The following is a 17,998-nucleotide window of genomic DNA, read 5'->3' on the forward strand; positions in this document are numbered from 1 at the left end:
GGCTTATTGGTCTTTCTACTCCCTGTCATCAACAGCGATGGAAGGTGCCATTGACATTGCTATCAAGCAGCATTTATTCTGCAGGATTCTGCTCATATATGCTCAGTTTGGGTTAAGAGCCGCATTACATGAAATATGGAGACAAATGTGAGAATAAAAAACAAAATCACAAATAGAATACACTGCCTGGAGGTGTTCAAGGGGACATTTGATGATTATTTAAATACAAAACATGCTGGACGATAGGAAGCAGCAAGAGACATATCAAATTTTAAATGCTCACAGAACCAGCACTGACACGACGGGCAGAATAACATTCTACTGCATTATAAAAATTCTGTTCAGCAATTTAAGAAAAGGTTATCTATAATTTAATAAAATATGGTCAGAATCTGTTTGGGAGCAACGGAAATAGTCAACAGACATTGATTGATGGGCTATCATTAACTCCAAACAGTAGAGGTAGCATGGACATGGTATAAATCAGATGAGAATAGCTTGTAGCATATGCAACACCATTGTCACAGATGACTTCAATCTGAATATAAAATGCGTAAACTAACTGAACATGAAAGTGTGGAAGATGAGTTTCTGGAGTGCCTTTGGGATGGATTTCAAAGCAGCATTTTGAAGAGCGGATTAGAGAACAAATTTATTTGGCTTAATATTATTAATGGTGGTTTTCATTATAATCTTGTTGTAAAAGAAACTTCAGGGATTAGTGACCACAATATATCAGAAGATTCTATTATGTTTTGTACAGCACAGAAACAGATCCTTTGGTCCAACTCACCCACGTCAACCAGATATCCTACATTTATCTAGTCCTATTTATCAGCATTTGGCACATACCCCTCTAAACCCTTCCTACTCATGTATTCATCCAAAAGCCTTTAAAGATTGTAATTGTACCAGCCTCCACTACTTCCTCTAGCAGCTCATACCATGCACACACCACCTTCTGCATGAAAAGGTCGCCCCTTTGATCTCTTTTAAATCTTTCTCCTCTCACCTTCAACCTAGCCCTGTAGTTTGGACTCTACTATCCTGGGATAAAGACCTTGGCTATTCATATTATTCATGTCCCTCATGATTTAATCAACCTTTATAAGGTCACCCTTTCACCTCTAGTGCTACGGGGAAATAGTCCCAGTCTATTCAACCTTTCCTTACAGCTTACATTCCACTTACCCCGACAACTCCAGGATTCTGTGTAGTCCAAGATGGAGGACGGGAAAAATTTCTGGCTGTAATAGCTGCTCCTTTTTTGAAGTGTTTTAGATGGTAATTTCCTCAAATTCCAGGGGCAGCAATTACTATTTTATATGCTGTTGCATTGTTTTGGAACTTTGGGAAAAAAAATTCAAAACAACAGCAGTTTTAAAAGGGAGAAGAACAGGAAAAGGAAGCACATGGTGAGGACAGTGCAACAGTGCAGAGAGAGAGAGAGAGAGAGAGAGAGAACTTGCACACTTACTGCCTTTGCTGTTTTTGAATTCATGTATTGCTGGACACCGGAGTGCATCTGGGAAAATTAAGAAACAGTGAATTTCACAGCTAATCTTGGAGGAACCTGTTGGGCGAAGTTCACAACACAGAATCAGAAGTTAATCATTGTTTTAAGTCTGTCCAATAGAAAGGCTGCAGTCGTGAGTACAGTGGGTTCTTTCTTGGTTATATGTTTTTGGAAATAAGTTTCTTGATTAAACTTAAAATATAAGCCATAACTATTAATTTAACTTGGTGCAGTGTTTTGCAGAGGAATAAGACGGTTTTATTTTCTGTGTCTGTAGATTGTGAAGGAGCAAAAATGGCCTCTGCAGTGATATGTACTTCTTGTCAGATGTGAGAGTTTAAAGAGAGTTTAAGGGTTACGGCGGATTATATCTGCCATAAATGCTGTTGGATGTGAATCTTATCAGATCGAGTGGATCAGTTGGAGAGACAGATAGAAGCGATGAGGAATTTGCAACAGCAACAGTATGTGATGGATGGCAGTTATAGAAAGGGGGGAAAGTCTCAGATACAGTCACATAGATGGGTTAACTCCAGGAAGGGTGAGAGAGATCGGCACCTAGGGCAGGAGTCTTTTGTGGATGTACCCATTTCAAACAGGTACGCTGTTTTGGGAAATGTAGGGAGTGATAGATTCTCAGGGGAACATAGCACCAACATCCAAGTTTGTGGTATTGAGACTGGCTCTAATGCAACAAGGGGTACGTCGGCTTCCAGGAGATCAATTGTGTGAGGGGATTCTGTAGTCCGAGGAACAGACAGACGTTTCTGTGGCCAGCAGAGAAAAAGCAGAATGGTGTGTTGTATTCCTGGTGCCAGGATCAAGGATGTCTCAGAGTATGTTCTCACGGGGGAGAGGGGCCAGCAAAAGGTTATTGTCCACATTGGAAATAATGACATAGGAAGGGAAAAGGTTGAGATTCTGAAGGGAGATTACAGAGAGTTAGGCAGAAATTGAAAAAAGGAGGTCCTCAGCGTAGTAATATCTGGATTACTCCCAGTGTTACGAGCTAGTGAGGGCAGGAATAGGAGGATGGAGCAGATGAATGCATGGCTGAAGAGTTGGTGTATGGGAGAAGGATTCACATTTTTGGATCATTGGAATCTCTTTTGGGGAAGAAGTGACCTGTACAAGAAGGATGGATTGCAGCTAAATTGGAAGGGGACTAATATACTGGCAGGGAAATTTGCTAGAGCTGCTCGGGAGGATTTAAACTAGTAAGGTGGGGTGGGGTGGGTGGGTGGTGGTGGTGGGACCCAGGGAGATATTGAGGAAAGAGATCAATCTGAGACTGGTACAGTTGAGAACAGAAGTGAGTCAAACAGTCAGGGCAGGCAGGGACAAGGTAGGACTAATAAATTAAACTGCATTTATTTCAATGCAAGGGGCCTCACTGGGAAGGCAGAAGAACTCAGGACATGGAACTGGGATATCATAGCAATTACAGAAACATGGCTTAGGTATGGGCAGGACTGGCAGCATAATATTCCAGGATACAAATGATACGGGAAGGACAGAAAGGGAAGCAAGAGAGGAGAGGGAGTGGCATTTTTGATAAGGGATAGCATTACAGCTGTGCTGAAGGAGGATATTCCCGGAAATACATCCAGGGAAGTTATTTGGGTGGAACTGAGAAATAAGAAAGGGATGATCACCTTATTGGGATTGTATTATTGACCCCCTAATAGTCAGAGGGAAATTGAGAAACAAACTTGTAAGGAGATCTCAGCTATTTGTAAGAATAATAGGGTAGTTATGGTAGGGGATTTTAACTTTCCAAACATTGACTGGGGCTGCTATAGTGTTAAAGGTTTAGATGGAAAGGAATTTCTTAAGTGTGTACAAGACAATTTTCTGATTCAGTATGTGGATGTACCTACTAGAGAAAGTGCAAAACGTGACCTATTCTTGGGAAATAAGGCATGGCAGGTGACTGAGGTGTCAGTGGGGGGTCACTTTTGGGCCAGCGACCATAATTCTATTCGTTTTAAAATAGCGATGGAAAAGGATAGACCAGATCTAAAAGTTGAAGTTCTAAATTGGAGAAAGGCTAATTTTGACGGTATTAGGCAAGAACTTTCGAAAGCTGTTTGGAGGCAGATGTTTGCTGGAAAATGGGAAGCCTTCAGAAAAGAGATAACAAGAATCCAGAGAAAGTATATTCCTGTCAGGGTGAAAGGAAAGGCTGGTAGGTATAGGGAATGCTGGATGACTAAAGAAATTGAGGGTTTGGTTAAGAAAAAGAAGGAAGCATATGTCAGGTATCGACAGGATAGATCGAGTGAATCCTTAGAAGAGTATAAAGGCAGTAGGAGTATACTTAAGAGGGAAATCAGGAGGGCAAAAAGGGGACATGAGATAGCTTTGGCAAATAGAATCAAGGAGAATCCTAAGGGTTTTTACAAATATATTAAGGACAAATGGGTAACTCGGGAGAGAATAGGGCCCCTCAAAGATCAGCAAGGCGGCCTTTGTGTGGAGCCACAGAAAATGGGGGAGATACTAAATGAATATTTTGCATCACTATTTACTGAGGAAATGGATATGGAAGAAAAAGACTGTAGAGAAATAGATGGTGACATCTTGCAAAATGTCCAGATTACAGAGGAGGAAGTGCTGGACGTCTTGAAACAGGTAAAAGTGGATAAATCCCCAGGACCTGATCAAGTGTACGCGAAATCTCTGGGGGAAGTCAGAGAAGTAATTGCTAGGCCTCTTGCTGAGATATTTGTATCATTGATAGTCACATGTGAGTTGTCAGAAGACTGGAGGTTGGCAAACGTGGTGCCACTGTTTAAGAAGGGTGGTAAAGACAAGCCAGGGAACTATAGACTGGTGATCCTGACCTCCGTGGTGGGCAAGTTGTTGTAAGGAATCCTGAGGGAGAGGATGTACATGTATTTGGAAAGGCAAGGACTGATTAGGGATAGTCAACATAGCTTTGTGCGTGGGAAATCATGTCTCACAAACTTGATTGAGTTTTTTGAAGAAGTAACAAAGAGGATTGATGAGAGCAGAGCAGTAGATGTGATCTATATGGACTTCAGTAAGGCGTTCGACAAGGTTCCCCATTGGAGACTATTAGCAAGGTTAGATCTCATGGAATACAGGGAGAACTAGCCATTTGGATACAGAACTGGCTCAAAGGTACAAGACAGAGGGTCGTGGTGGAGGGCTGTTTTTCAGACTGGAGGCCTGTGACCAGTGGAGTGCCACAAGGATCGGTGCTGTGTCCTCTACTTTTTTGTCATTTACATAAATGATTTGGGATGCGAGCAGAAGAGCATAAATTTGCAGATGACACCAAAATTGGAGGTGTAGTAGACACTGAAGAGGGTTACCTCAGATTACAACAGAAATTATAAATCGCCAGGACCTGATCAGGTGTACCCGAGAACTCTGTGGGAAGCCAGAGAAATAATTGCTAGGCCTCTTGCTGAGATATTTGTGTCATCGATAGTCACAATGAGTTGTCGGAAGACTGGAGGTTGGCAAACGTGGTGCCACTGTTTAAGAAGGGCGGTAAAGACAAGCCAGGGAACTATTGACCAGTGAGCAGATGGGCCAATGGGCTGAGAAGTGGCAGATGGAGTTTAATTCAGATAAATGCAAGGTGCTGCATTTTGGGAAAGCAAATCTTAGCAGGACTTCTATACCTGAATGGTCAGGTTGTGGAGGGAGTGTTGCTGAACAAAAATACCTTGAAGTGCAGGTTCATAGCTCCTTGAAAGTGGAGTCGCAGGTAGGTAGGATAGTGAAGAAGTTTGGTATGCTTTCCTTTATTGGTCAGAGTATTGAGTACAGGAGTTGGGAGGTCATGTTGTGGCTGTACAGGACATTGGTTAGGCCACTGTTGGAGTATTACGTGCAATTCTGGTCTCCTTCCTATCGGAAAGATGTTGTGAAACTTGAAAGGGTTCAGAAAAGATTTACAAGGATGTTGCCAGGGTTGGAGGATTTGAGCTATAGGGAGAGGCTGAACAGGCTGGGGCTGTTTTACCTGGAGCGTCGGAGGCTGAGGGGTGACCTTACAGAGGTTTACAAAATTATGAGGGGCATGGATAGGGTAAATATGCAAAGTCTTTTCCCTGGGGTCGGGGAGTCCAGAATCAGAGGGCATAGGTTTAGGGCGAGGGGGGAAAGATATAAAAGAGACCTAAGGGACAACTTTTTCACGCAGAGGGTGGAGAGTGTATAGAATGAGCTGCCAGAGGAAGTGGTGGAGGCTGGTACAATTGCAACATTTAAGAGGCATTTGGATGGGTATATGAATAGGAAGGGTTTGGAGGGATATGGGCCGGGTGCTGGCAGGTGGGACTAAATTGGGTTGGGGTATCTGGTTGGCATGGACCGGTTGGACCGAAGCGTCTGTTTCTATGCTGTACATCTCTATGACTCTATAACATCCTTGTAAATATTTTCTGAAGGAGTTAAGTTTGACAAAGGGAAATTATGAAAGGATGAAACACATGTTGGCTGCCTGAAATGAGAAAATACTTTAGAAGGCATGACTGTACATCAGCAATGGATTATCTTTAAAGAATGTTCACATGACTGACAGCAATTATACATTCCTTCAAAGTGAAAAGCTGAATGGTTGACCAAGGATAACAAAGGAAGTTAAAGATTGTATAAAATTAAAAAGACAAATAATGGCCAGCAACAGTAATGAATCTGGAAATTAGGAACGTTATAGAATAAGTAAAAGGAGGACCAAGAAATTGAAAAGGAAGGGAATAATAGAATACAAATATAAAACTAGCAAATAACAAAAATGGATCAGACAGATCCTTAAAAAGGCAATGTCTGGCTACAACATTATGGGACCATTAAGAACTTAAAATGGGAAAGGGAAAATGGCAAAGAAGCTAAATTAATATTTTGTGACTATTTTCAATGAGGAAGTTAGAAGTAATCTCTCAGAATTAGAGATTCAAGTGACTAGGGAGAATGGAGAACTGAAGGAAATTAGTACTGTATTAGTAATAAGTTGTACTGGGGAAATTAATGGAGCTGAAAGTTGTTAAGGCCAAAGCATCTGATCTACTTTTGAGAGAGTTGAAGGAGGTGGCTAAAGAGATAGTTGATGCATTAGTAACCATCCAAAATCTCTCATTCTTGTCTAATCACTGCAAATTTGTAGTTTGCAAATATCAACTATTTGAAAAGGACCGAGACAAATAAACTATTGATGTCATCCTTACATAGAAGGGAAAACACTGCAATCTATCAAATAAAGTGATAAAAGGACATCTGGATAAAAATTATTTGATTGTGCATAGTCTACATGGACTCACAAATATAAAATGTTTGATAAACTTGGAAATGTTTTCAAGGACATTATGAACAAAACTGACAGAGTAAAGTTGATCAATATATTTGGAGTTTCAGAAAGCTTTTGAATAAGGACCCTCACAGGAGGTTGGTTACCAGTCACATGGTAGAGATGATGTACTGTCATGCATTAACGATTTGTTAACAGACAGAAAACAAAACGAATAAATGGGCCATTCATGTTGGCAGACTGGGACTAGTGAGGTTTTATAAATCGGGTACTTGAGCCTCAGATGTTTACAAAATATATCAATTACTTGAATATGGGGACATTTAATATTTTTAAATTTGCATATGATTTGCATAAGCTAAGCAGGAAAGTGTGATGAAAGATATTGCCATTGAATGAGTGCAACGAAGGTTCACCAGACTTTTCTCAGAATGGTGAATTATTGGCCAAACTGGGCCTGTATTCTTTCGATTTTCAACAAATGAGAGGTGATCTCATTGAAATCTACAAAATAACAGACAGGGTAGATGGAGGTGTGATGTTTCCTCTAGTTGAGGTCTTTAGACTTGGGAGTATAAATTTAAAGAGGTTGTCATTGCGAAACCAAGGTGAGAAGTGCTTTTACACTGAGGGCTGTGAATACTTGAAATTCTGCACAATAGAAGGCTGTGTAAGTTATCTTTAAGTGGAGGTTGATAATTATCAATGGTATAAACTATTGGGGAAATGGTGTGTGCAAAACTCATTGAAGTGCTTGATCAACCATGAGTGTATTAAATGCAGTCCTCAAAAAGCCCCACTTCTCTGCCTGAAGTGACTCTCTATGCAAGGTCTTTCTTCTCCTGGGTAAAATGCTGTCTCAATATGGACTTTAGTCCAGATGACCGCCCAGGCTGCTCTTTGAATTAATGACATGATTCTTATTATTCAGCAGTTATCATGAACCACAGTATCCATGTTCCCACTGTCCACACAAATGACTTGGCAACTGTCACACAATTGGAAATGTTTTAGATCTATATCAATATTTCAGTTATCAATAGCCTCCTTGCATTTCCATCTCTAATTGAAACAGAAGGTCACACAGCAGCACTTGAGGTTCATTTCAAGTGACTTCCTCGACCTGAAATCAGACAAGTCAGTCCAAAATAGAAGTTATCTGATCCCTTGCTCCTCCTTAACACTGCCTCACCATCTCCATCTCAGAGTCCATCTTGTCACTTCTTTATTCTTTTGAAAAAAGTTAAATTGTCCATCATCTTCATTAATTCGGAGTCATATTATACGGGTTAACAAGAGTTGCAAAAAAAGTAAATATAGTGGCATTTTCCAAAAATACAGAGAATTCAGGATTGCCTCCCTTGCATTTTACAATTTTGTCTTGTGATATTGTTTTGGTTTTGTCAACAATTGCCAGATATGCATTGTATTAAGCAGACAAGCAACAATTTCCATAGATTTCATAAATTCATTTCATATTGCCCCCTTACTGTCTATATAGGGAGATTTCATATTTTTTGACTGAATAGGAGTCCATGCCTCAGTAAATGAAAATAGAAGCATTTTAATCCATGCACCAAACAGCTTCCAGGCTTAGGTATGCAGAACTTGCAACAAAAATTAATCTTATGCCCCAAGGATTTAGTGAATAATAACATGCTGATTCTTCAATGATCTTCGCTAATACTCTGCCACAGAAAACATTCATGTGTTTAATGATGCCATATAAATAGCCCTATTGTCTGGAACAATCAGTAATAATGACATTCAAATGACACTGTATGCACTGAGACAACTGTGCACATGCACAGGACCCGAGGCAATGACACTGACATTCAGTAACTATATCACAGTGCCATGCATCTGTTATCTGGAGTTATGCTTCAGCAATAAGGTAGTTTTATGTTGTGTCACAAAAGCATGATAAACACAGAAATATCTCAATTATGATGTTTAATTTATTTACTCATTCCATTACTCAGGGTGTCGAGATACAAAGTACAAACTACATTCCATGGTGGGGTATCTCTGTAATTACAAATACAATTAGCTATAAAACAATTCCAACAAAATATAACAAGATTATTATTACAGACCTGCCAAAAATAGTATTCTTTTTGTGAACTCAGAAGGAATACATAACCAACTCAAGCAAGATAGAGACACTTCAACACATGTATTGTTCAAAGAATTGTTCTATCATCTCTGCACACACAATAAGACTTCAAAAGGAAAGAACAAGCACAGCAAGGGGACAGGCTGGCAGCCTGTTGGCAGGAGAGATAAAACTGAACAAAAATACAAGCTATAGCAGATACTGATCCCGTCCAACAGCAATATACTTCATGCCAGTGACCAATACAGAGAAAGGCAATCGTAGGACAGGCGTAATGCTAACTAAGGCACTATAAGCTGGAGGCTGTCCAAAGGGTAGAAGAGTAGAATAGGTATGCAGTACAGAAAATACAAATAATACTAGGTTAAAAGGTAACTCAAAATAGCAGAAAAGGAATTTGGAAGATGACAGATTAAGGCGTGTTTGTCCAGGTTACCAAGTGAAATAAGTAACAATACATTGACATAGCAGAGGTAGAGCGCAGACTTTGAAACCTTTGTATCCTTCTGTTATGAGTAAATCATAAAAATGGGCCATGTTTTTGGCTTGCTTTCCTTGAGTTTAGGAGCTTCAAGGGTGATTTAATCAAGACATTTAAAATGGTAAAGCAATTTGATACTGAAAGCCAATGAAAAGTCAGAATAGAGGAGCACAATTTTCAAAGTGGAGTCAGGCAAGTGGAGTGGCAATCGAACTTTATTTAAGAACTTGTGGATGGTGTATCAACTGAAATGGTCCTCATCCAAAATGACATAGCATTGTTAGGCATGGATATTAAAGAATTATAAAGGTAAGCAACATTCCACTGTGCAAACATGTAGTTGCTCGACAATCGGATATATACAATGCACAGAACTAACAAGGTGTGCAGAAGCTACATTCTCTTAAGATATGTATGCATTCAAACAAAATGTCTATTTTAACGTGGTCACCGAATTCAACAAGCCACAGATGCAGAGGAAGTAAAAAATACAGGGACAACAGAGCAAAAGAGATCTTGTGACACAGTGGCATGTTCCTTGCCCTAACCAAGATGCTTTGGGTTTAAATCCTACTTTAGGACATTATGGTCAAGGAAGATGGTTACGTAATATAGCTAACAGGTTGAATGATCAACTTCTAAATCCTTCCAATATACACCAATGACATGAGGTAAGGGCAGGAGAGATTTCTGGTCAGTCAGCTGATGAAAATAAATTGAAACCTCCACCATTACTATCCAGAAGTCCAGGCTACAACATGCATGTAAAAGCATGTTGCCATAACAACTCATTCCTCAGGAATGGTCTGGCTCAGTTGGCTGGACAGCCAATGGGGATTAGCAGGAGGTTCAAACTCTGTTCCAAATCGTGTGAATTCAGCACCTGATGCCATGCCTTACCTATGACATTGATTGCAATATGGATTGGACATATCTGTGGGAAAAAACACAACAAGATTGGAGTCAAGGCCCAATCAGATTAGCCAATACCTAACAAAATGGCAGAGTAAGCTAAAGTTGAACATCCAACCCACATTTCACAAAACATGAAATTATGCCATTGTATATTACTGTAATTGTGTAATTACAATTACAGTGACACCGCGTGAAGAATTAAATTTAAAATTATCAAAAGGTAGATACACAGAATGCAGGGCAGAAAGAAACATTGTCTGGCTTATCAATTGTTGATTGACAATCATGATAAAGCTAAACATCATTATGCCCACTGCATCTTCCGCCTTCTTGTGATGTAATCTCCTGAAAGAGATTAATAAAGTTACAAGAAATTTTAGTCGTTTATAATTAAAAAACACTTGAGCAAAATTTCCTGAACCACACTACAGGACATAAAATTAACTGAGGTTAATACCCGATGTCCCATCTTTTTGAACGGTGATACATGGCAAAATAAGAAACATTTCTATAGCAACTGCTGGACAAATTCAGCAGGTCTGGCAGCATCTGTGAAGAGAAAGCAAAGTTAACATTTTGGGTCCACTGACTCTTCTCAAACATGATGGTAGCTAGAGAGAGGTGTTATATAAGCAAAAGGCAGGGGGGTTGGGGAAGGTAAAGGAGTAAGTGATAGGTGATTAAAGGACATGGCAGAAGGTGCTCATGTCTTAAATTTATTGAACTCAACACTGACTACTGAAAGCTGCAGAGTCCCCAAGCACAAAATGAGACGCTGTTCTTCCAACTTGTGCTGAGACTTGCTGTAGCAATGGAGCAGGCCTGAGACAGAATGTTGGCCAGGGAGCACGGCGGTGTGTTAAAGTGGCAGGCAAACTGGAAGCTCAGGATCAATTTCGATGACAGTATGCAGGTGTTCTGCAAAGCAGTTGCCTAATCTGCATTTCATCTTCCCAGTGTAGAGAGACCACATCATGAGTAGCAAATACAGCAGATGAGATTGAGTGTAGTGCAGTAAATTGCTGCTTAAACTGGAACATGTATCTGGAGCCTTGGTTAGTGAGGAGAAAGTAAATGGCAGCTTCTGTGATTGCATGTGTGGGGAGGTGTCGGGAGTGGATCAGGGTGCCCCAGAGGAAACGGTCCCTGCAGAATTCTGACAAGGGATGAGAGGGATTATGCGTCTGATGGCAGAAATGACACCAAGTTGGTGGTGGGGTGGAAAGGGAGGACCAGGGTACTCCAAAGGTGTTGAGGGAATTAAGGGAAGGATTGAGGGTAGTAGTACAGGAAATGGGTTGCACATGTCTGAGGGCCTGTGGAAGGCAGAGTCACCAGAAAGGATTCAATAGAGATAGAGAAACAGAGAGTGGAATGGAGTCTTTACAGCAAGCAATATGTAAGAATGTATTGTCCAGAAGTTGTTGAATTTGTAGTGGATATCAGCATATCCCCAAAAATTGAAACCGAAATGTCTAAGTGAAAGGAGGAGTCAGACCTGGGGAGGGTGAGCACAGGATGGAAATTGGAAGTGAAGTTAATAATATGCTTCCAATTCTGGATGAGGGGGAGAAGCAGCAGCGACGTCATCTATGTTCCAGTGCAAGAGTTGAGTGGAGAGACCGCAAACAGGATTGAATGAGGAACATTCCATAAAGCCCACAAAGAGACAGGCATAACTGGGACTCACGAAGGTACCCATTGCCATATCTTTGACTTGAAGGAGCTGAGAGGAGTTAAAAGGAGAAATTGTTCAAAGGCAGGTCAGGCTCAGCCAGGTGGAAGGGATGGTGCAGATATGTTTTGCCAGAAGTAGACAGCCCAATTGCTGCCATTCTGCCTTCACCCATTCTCTACTCTCCCACACGTTGGATGGAGTAGCCCTAGTTTACACGTTTTAACCCTATCAGCATCCAAAGGATGACTTCCAGTAGGTTGCTGCCATCAAGCAATTATTCCCATTCCTTCTATCTGCATTCCAGAGGGACCATCCCCTCTGGGTCTACTCCCAAACCTCCAAGGTACCTTGCCATGCAATGATAAAAGGTGCAAAACTTACTCATTTACTTCCTCCCTAACCAAGACTCCCGGCACACCTTCCAGGTTAAGCAGTGATTTACCTGCACTTCACTCAATCTTTATTCACTGCTCACAATGTGCTTTCCTCTATACTGGGAAGAAGAAATGCAGACTTGGCAACTGCTTTGCAAAACATCTGTGCAGCCTGTAATAATGACCCTGGACTTCCTACTGCCTGCCACTTCAACACCACTGTGCTCCCTGGCCAACATTTCTGTCTCAAGCCTGCTGCAATACTCCATCAAACCTCAATGCAAGCTGAAACAAACAGCATGACATTTTCTGCTAGGGGATCCTTCAGTGTTCAGGACTCAATATTGAGTGAGTTCAATAATTTTAGAGTCTCAAAACCTTGTTCCAAGTCCTTTTCCCATGCCCACACTCTAGACCCCATCACATGGACAGCTTTCAGCACAGGCAATCCATCTTTACCTTATTAACAGTTCTTCTTTCTCCCTGGGTTATCATTATCCATCCCTTTATCTCTCCGTCTCTCTCTCTCTCTCCCCCCAATCTCTCCAGATGCAGTCTCCACCTATCTTTTCTCTTACCCTTCCTCCTTTATCCTCCTCTCCCATCTAGGGATATATTCGCACCATTTTCCTAGCTACCAGTAGTTCTGAAGGGTCACTGAACTGGAAATGTTAACTGATTTGTCTCCAATGATACTCCCAGATCTATGGAGTTTCTTCAGCAATTTCTGCTTTTGTTTCAGATTTCCAGCATTCACAGTTCTTATTCTTTAACCCTTCTAGTTCTTTCTTTGGCTGATACCATGAATATCCATTTAATGCAAGAGCTGTAACTTGTTCTACATGCTGATAACAATTTGCATAAACAAAACAAAAACTGACATTTAAACTATTCCTATGCTATGTATCATGTCATTCTGTTTGCCTTCCCTGTAAGCCCATGGACACCCACTAATACATAGGCAAAAGTGAGGACTGCAGGTGCTGGAAACCAGAGTTTAGACCCTTCCTGATGAAGGGCTTTTGCCCGAAACGTCGATTTTCCAGCTCCTCGGATGTTGCCTGACCTGCTGTGCTTTTCCAGCACCACTCTGATCTAAACCCACTACTACATGTCTCCATACAGCTCCATTAAAATCAATCTTGTCTTGAGGGCAACTATAGATTCCCATTTAGGTGGTTACAGGGGGGTTTTGTGTACTTGGGCATATTCATTACTCTAGTTCTTGATTGGTTTTTCAAAGCCAATTTTATCCAATTATCTTCAAAGATATCTTCAGTCTCGTGTTTGGGTCAGGTAGTGCTTATTAAGATGAATATTCTCCCTAGTTTCTAAGACCTTATACGGATGCTCCCCAGATTTTCAATAAGCAAACATTCAGGAGGCTGAACGGCCAGCATCGTAAGCAGCCGCTCATTAAATTAGCCAAACTGCAGTTGCCTCTCAGATTGGGGGTGGACTTTTCAGACATTAAAAATTACCAGTTAAGCTCGCTTTTGTCCTACGTGAGTGATTGAGTCTGTGGAGATCCTCTTACAATATAGCTAGATATCGAAGCCTCCCAGGCAAGGTGCCCCCTTTCCAGTTTTTTTGTTTTTGGACAAAATGATGAGAGTTAGGAAATATTGCCATAACCCAATAGTCATCAATACTGTTAAAGCATGGAGGGCAATTCAGCAGAGGGAAGGCAATATTGGCAAAACATCTTTGTTTACACCTTTAGTAGGTATGCTGGGTTTTCGACCGGGTATGATAGATTCAGGATGTAAACGTTGGGCAGCTAGAGGTGTGTCTTGCATGGGTGACTTATTTGGGGGAGACTCACTGATGTCCTTCGATCAGTTAGTACGGAAGTATGAGTTATCTAACAGGAACCTCTTTCAGTTTTTTCAAGTTAGGGACTTTATTCAAAAAAGACCACACTTTTGACTGATTCCTGCAAATCTGACATGGGGGGGGGGTTTGGGGAGGGAGAAGAAGAGAGGGGGAGGTGGTGCTCAGTGGTAAGGGTACACTCTCTGTCATTACTTTATATCAATTGGGGGGGGGGGGGGGGGGGTGCCACCTCAGATGAGTTTGATCGACTCCGCAGGATGTGGGAAAGAGAGCTGGGTGTTGAAGTCTCCTCCGAGGCATGTGTGAAAGCATTTTAATCATATACCAGTCCCACCAGACTCTACATTAAGTAAACAAATAATAGCTCTGTCCTACAGAATTTAAACTTTCCTTAAAAATACAGTGTCAAAGCTTGATGTCTTTCACTCATCTGGACAGGAACACAAGGAAAAAACTTTGCAAGGCAACAACAATTTACACAACACAAACAGAATCCAAGTTGCTTAGACCTAGTCGGGATGGAGATGCAACAAAAACTTAATCATAGTTAGCTGACTGAACTCGGACCAGGCAGATAGGTTTGTTGGTCAAGGCAATGCCATGAGTACACACTGAGTTGGCTATCTATAAAAGCATTTTAATCAATGAAAAGGGTACAATAAACTAACTGCAGCTATATATCAAGGCTACTTATATTCTCACACAGGATCCTTTGTCAGCAAAAGAAATTTGACCATATGTAAATTGTATACATTTTTGCTCTCCTCCTGAACTTGGTTTTATGAGCCAGTCCTGAAGAGTGCAACACAAAAACATGGGACTTTGAATCTGCTTTAGCATTGTTTAAATTTAAGTAAATAGGATGCAGACCCTCGTCAAAAGCTTCATTAAGTTATTAATTTAGATTTTGAACAGGACTACCTCTCCCAACTAACTTGGTTATCTCAAAAGAAAAATGAATCTTTAATGGGTGATCCCACCATAACCAAAAGAATGACAAAGTCTAAATAAAGGCTTTTATGATTATTTTTTCAAAAATTAAAGTAGTTTGATCCATTTTCGGTCCAATTTGCAGACTCTCCACTTTCTAACAGTCACAACTTACAAGTCGAGTACATGCTTCTGCTCATCTGTAGACCCACTGTATCTTCAATATGCCACAAAAAAATCAAAAATGCACTACTTAAATGCAGAACAGGGAAAGTTGCAGTACATTTCACACAACCAATTGTAACAATCCAAAACATTTTCCCTAAGATTAAAAGCCACTTTCACTTTGCAATTTTGATTTTATTTGCAACTTTCAATGTTGCTTTTACAATGAGGTAAAATAAAACAAAACAAAAATCTTTCAATAAAGAAAATAAAGTGATTGGAAAGACTTATTGCAATTTCTTTGAAGTTGATTTTATTTTCTTTCTTTACAATACTTGATGTTAAAAGGATTATGGAAGTCAATAATCTCCTGTATGTAGTCTAATTTATAACCTTTGAATGTAAGAAATGCAAAATAAGAAACCATGTAAAATTATTCAAGTTTTATTTTCATACATTGAATAATCAGGTCAGGTTATGTGAAAATTATTCATGGCTACCACCATATGACATTTTATTAATATCTCACTTCGATAATTGAAAAGTCATAATGTAAAATTAAATTTTATATACAAACTGTAACAATAATGGATTACCAGGTAGTTCTGATTACTTTGCTGCATGAGGATGGCTTCATGAAATAAAATCATAACTTTTAAAGAAAAGCTTGTTGCAGTAGTGACAAAATATGGTCTTCAGTTGTATATATTTTCTAAATCAACCCATTCAGAGATGTTACATCACACTAAGCTTTCTGGTTCAAAGGTAGTGAAAATACCAGAGTGCCACACAGCACTACTCTTTAAAAAAGAATGCACTTATACCTGAACTTTAACAATGTCTCTGCTTGGTTATAAAGCTAGGATCTTTTACATACAAGGAAAACATAAAAAAAGTCACTGCACCACAATCACTAAACTGGCATGTCTTTATTTACGTTTGGCAATTCAACCTTTGCGCAAATCCATCCATTACCAAAGTTAACAAACGTACAATCTGTTGCAGTTGGCTACAGCAGAAGTAATCTCCTATTAGTCCTCAGGAGTGCTTGAATTTACCAGAGTGCCTCCAAGGTTGAGGGATTTTAACTATGAGCTAAGTTTGGAGAAGTGGGCTGTTCTCTGAAAATTAGATTGAGGGGAAAATTTGATTATCCCTTTGCTGCTGCTTCAACAAAATCTAGCAAAACTTTTGAGCAAGAATAGCAGAGATGGGGAGAAAAACAATGACAAGATAGAATTTTTTAAAAAAGTGTCTACTGTAATGATTTGGAACTGGCTGCCTGAGGACGGAAGTAAAGGCATGGAGATTATTTCAGCAGGAGGTTGGACAGCAGAGGAAATAAACTTTCAGGGTTACTGAGTTGGGGGGGGGAAAGAGAAAGAAAGAAATCAGAACAGATCTACAGCGACTCACTGCTAAGTGGGTTGCCTGGCTTCCTTCTGCATTCTAATAAGTGCTGTACGTAGTGCTAGTGGGTGACAGTCTGAAGGGGGGAAAAAATATCATTTCCAAGAAGCCAATGGCAGTTGATAAAAAAATTCAGACCCGATGTGCACTGGCACTGAGAGCAGTGAGCTCACAGTTGCAGCCATTGCAACTCTCACCCTTTACCTGCTTGTTTTATACTATCAACCTAACACAAGAAGAAAAAAAAAGACTGGGACAAAGCTCCACTTGTAAAGAAGGTAAGACAATGTACAACTCACCTGCATCACACCCTGCGTCGAATTAGGAAACAGTAAACAGAAGCAGATCTGTGCAAACTCATTTGGACAGTTCTTAAGACTTACGATGGCCCGCTTCGCTTTATTTTGATGCGCGCCATTATTAATAAATAATGATTTGCAATTTTGGGTCGGTCTTTGCGACTGTTTTTACTCCAAGATAATTTAATACACACGCCTGGGACGTTCTGGCGTATTTTCGTGTGGGTCTCACAGCCGAACCCTCGTTTTCGTTCATTTATTCGCATAATTCATGACGATTTCATAAGAAGCGACCCCCTCCCCCTCCCCCTCCCCCTCCCCCTCCCCTTCTCTCGCTGTCCGTACCGAGTACCGAACGATCGACAAAACAAAAGTTAAACACGACCGCCGGAACCTCTCACAGTCAAACTCACACAGCGGGCAATCCGTCGTCGATGTTTCTTTTCAAAAACAAACTCCCATAACGGCAGCCGGCTGCCGTTTTGTTGTGGAATGGCCAACTCTCTTCGAGGGGGGAGTTTGATTGATCTCACTCGCTCCTTCGCACGAGACCCACGGAGGGAGACGTCCTGCGCCTCGGCGCGTGCGACCTACATTGTCCGTTAGAGCGGTCCCCGGCGCGAGGCGGAAGGGGGGGGGCGGGGTTTCGGTGGGGGATCGTCGGGGTGAAAGGTTACAGGGGGGCGGCGCTGCGGCCTGTCGCCTGACCCTTACGTTCTCTCACCACCACCCCCCTCCCCCTCCCCCTCCCCCTCAACCATCCTTCCAACCTCCTCTCCCTTTCCCTTCTTTGGCGGCGGAGGCCCTCTGTCTCTCTCTCTCTCTCTCTCTCCCTCGCTCTGTCAACGGTGGCTGCGGCGCCAGGGACAGGGAAAAAGAAGCGGCGGGAGGGGTGGGTAGGGGGAGGAGGAGGAGGGGGAGGAAGAGAAACAAAGTCAGTCGAATTACAAGGGCAAAGCCGAGAGAGAGAGACAGACAGAAACACACACACACA

The 17,998-nt window shown here is 41.2% G+C and overlaps 1 protein-coding gene and 1 long non-coding RNA gene across 2 annotated transcripts in view; one reads left to right on the top strand and one right to left on the bottom strand.

Moving 5' to 3' along the window:
• Positions 1-8,738: 8,738 nt before the first annotated feature.
• On the bottom strand, positions 8,739-17,919 carry LOC140485666 (uncharacterized). Its single transcript, XR_011962403.1, has 2 exons — positions 17,418-17,919; positions 8,739-10,657 (listed from the first exon to the last, which is right to left on the bottom strand). It is a non-coding gene; the product is annotated as an uncharacterized lncRNA (long non-coding RNA).
• Positions 16,874-17,998, top strand: part of kiaa0232 (KIAA0232 ortholog) — a 128,478-nt gene continuing 127,353 nt past the window's right edge. The window contains exon 1 of the mRNA XM_072584060.1: positions 16,874-16,983. The gene's annotated coding sequence lies outside the window, so the exon portion shown is untranslated. The remainder of the gene's footprint in view (positions 16,984-17,998) is intronic.

Source organism: Chiloscyllium punctatum, chromosome 14, assembly GCF_047496795.1.
Source record: "Chiloscyllium punctatum isolate Juve2018m chromosome 14, sChiPun1.3, whole genome shotgun sequence".
NCBI classification, from domain to species: domain Eukaryota; kingdom Metazoa; phylum Chordata; class Chondrichthyes; order Orectolobiformes; family Hemiscylliidae; genus Chiloscyllium; species Chiloscyllium punctatum.